Source organism: Brassica napus, chromosome C3 (assembly GCF_020379485.1).
Source record: "Brassica napus cultivar Da-Ae chromosome C3, Da-Ae, whole genome shotgun sequence".
Lineage (NCBI taxonomy): Eukaryota > Viridiplantae > Streptophyta > Magnoliopsida > Brassicales > Brassicaceae > Brassica > Brassica napus.
Window position 1 is genome coordinate 64,179,104 of NC_063446.1, and position 2,826 is coordinate 64,181,929.

The 2,826-nt window shown below is 44.7% G+C and overlaps 1 non-coding gene across 1 annotated transcript; it reads left to right on the top strand.

Annotated features, from left to right (window-relative positions):
• The first annotated feature begins 2,475 nt into the window (after positions 1–2,475).
• LOC125584828 lies at positions 2,476–2,586 on the top strand. The gene has a single exon (XR_007321735.1). It is a non-coding gene; the product is annotated as a small nucleolar RNA R71 (small nucleolar RNA).
• The last annotated feature ends 240 nt before the right edge of the window (positions 2,587–2,826 follow it).

Consider the following 2,826-nt stretch of genomic DNA (forward strand, 5'->3'; position numbering starts at 1 on the left):
AAGAATTTCAGTCAAGATTAGGTTCAAGTTAGGTGGAGTTAAGTCTACCCAGTGTAACCTGATCGGCTGAGAACTTCTGAAAAATCAAGTGAGATATGTCAGGGTGTTCCAGGTCCACATGTGTGTCTTTCGTCACTGCCAAGGTTACTGAATAAGATAATTAAAGCACGAGGTGGTCAGTGATCAACACGGAATAAGGTCCTAATTCCCACAAAGTTTTGACTGACTCGATCATAAAAACTGACTCAAATTGACCCAAAAGAAAACAAAAGAAAGAAACAAGTTAGTAAACGACGAAAACCCTCCCCCAGACTTACTTCACAACGTCCCTGGTGTGAAAATAAATCAGAGAGAAGGTGAAAACAAGAATAAACATTTTTTTTTGGTTGAGATACTTACCTGAGTGGAGCGGGCACTCCATGAAAATTCTGGGTGTTCTATCATCAGATGGTCACCTGGAACAGCCGTTCTTTTCAGAGGGCAGGTTGTTCCATTGCTGCAACCCCGAATTTTTGAAGTATCTCGGGTTTTCTGCTTTTTGACTTGAGACTCAATAAACTAAAACAAAAAATAAGTAAACAAAAACAAAACGAACTTATATATACACTTACCAGTGGGTTGCCTCCCACCAAGTGCTTGGTTTAAGTCACTAGCTTGACTTGGTGATAGGGATCAATCTGGTTGAGCAGGAGGGCCTGTTCCAAAACAAGCTCCACAATCAGACATGTTCAGCTTCAAAACCCTGCTCAACAACCCTTTCATAGCAGCTTTCCCTTTCTCCTTCAGCTCATGTGTGAGAATGGCTCTGACTTTAGAGAAAGGTTTGGAAGTACCCTTGCACTTTACCTCATACTCGATGGAGTTCTCATCACACTTGAGAGGTATCAAAGTCATTGTAGGATCTCCCTTGACCCTTTTCTTCTGGACTTTCTGTTTCACCCTTGAATTCCCTCTGAATTTAGTAGGATCAGTGCTAGGATCTTCATCAGAGAACAGCCTGCTCTCACCCTTATCGACATGCTCCTTCTCTGGAACAACCTTCAGCTTTTCTACATCAAACACTGAGATGCAAGAGGCGTGTGATGAGGAAGATCTGGTGGGTACAGCCTTGTAGAAAACTTTCTTATTGATGTTGGAGAAGCAGACTCTCTTGTTGGGCATATTGATGGTTGCTCCAACAGTAACCATGAATGTCCTTCCAAATATCAAAGGCATCTCATGATCCTTGTTCATCTCAACAACTTGAAACTCAGCGGGAACAACACATTCCCCTACTTGAACATGAAGGCTGCAGATGGTTCAATATGGGACTGCTCTGGAAGAGTTTGCAAAGGTCAGGGTCAGCTGAGAATGCTCAACCTCAGCAATACCCAAATCGTCTACAATAGCCTTTGAGACGAGATTCACACAAGAACCAGAGTCACAAAGAGCGTCCTTGAAGGTTGTTCCTACGATGGAACATGGGAAAACAAACTTTCCTGGATCATCAACCTTAGGCAATACCTTCAGTGCTGGTGTAGACAGTGCTTTGGTATAGAGGACCTTGATCTCCTCTTGAGTCTCTCTACAATTTTTAAAGAACTTTAGCAATGGACGAATCTGCAGAGCATCTTCGAATGCAAGTTCTTTAGGAAGCCTTCTCACCATCTTGTTAAAACCTATCAGCTGCTCTTCACTAATTGGATCCATTAGATGTCTAGGTGGAATTGGATAGGGAACCTTGGGAAGATAGACTCGAGATGGTGGAGTCTCAGCAGATTCGTGGGAGCAGTTACTGCAGAGCTAGCAGGCTGCTCTGTGTTCTCTTCTGCGCCTAGAACAGTCTCAGCGAACGGCTGCTCTATTGCATTACAGTGCTCAGTCCTAGGATTTTTATCAGTTCTTCCAGGGAGCGTCTCTTGTTGCCTCTTGACACTCTCAACTGTTAGAGCAAGCTGAACATCGATCTTTCTTATGTGGATCGCAAGAGTGTCATACTTGTTATTCAGCTCAGTGAACATGTTGCCCATCCTGGTGTCCATTTACGTGGTTACCTGATTCAACGCCTTGGCCTGAACCTGCTGACCGTGCAACAACTGTTGCATCATCATACCCAGACCCTTCAGCTCATCTGGTTGACTGTTCTCAGTAGCTGGAACAGCTTGCCGATTGTTCTGCGGTTGTCGCTGGTTCTGGTTCTGAATCTGCTCGGCCGTAGCTTGCTCCATGTTGAAGATGTGCCCTTGGTTGTTTTTCAGTAGCGGATCAACCTTGGCAGTCAGCTCATCTATTTTCTGGGTGTCGGAACTGTTCCCTTTCTTGGAGCAATCACTCTCCTCTTTCTTATTAGCTGAGCTAGCAGCCATGTTCTCAATCAGCTTAAACGCTCCATCAGTGGTTTGAGTCATGAAGTCTCCATTGCTCGCAGAGTTTAGAGCACCTTGGTATTTCCAGTCCACTCCGTCATAGAAAATGTCCAGGAGGTAATCATCATCAAATCCATCGTGAGGATATTCTCTGCGATAGTCATTTAAGCGCTCCCATGCGTCGCAGAAAAACTCATCAGTGAGCTGTCTGAAGGAGGTGATCTTGTTCCTCAATGCGGCTGTTCTCGCCTTAGAGTAGAAATGGCTGAGGAACGCTGATCGGACATGTTCCCATGAAGTGAGAGATCCGGTAGGGAGAGAGTTCAACCACCGTGCAGCTTTCCATCAAGAGAGAATGGGAATAACATGCACCTGATGTAGTCTGGTGGAACACCATTCACGCGAGTGAAACTGCAGACTTTTTTGAAGCTCTCAATATGCTCCATTGGAATTTCTGTAGAGAGACCAGAGAACACCTTTC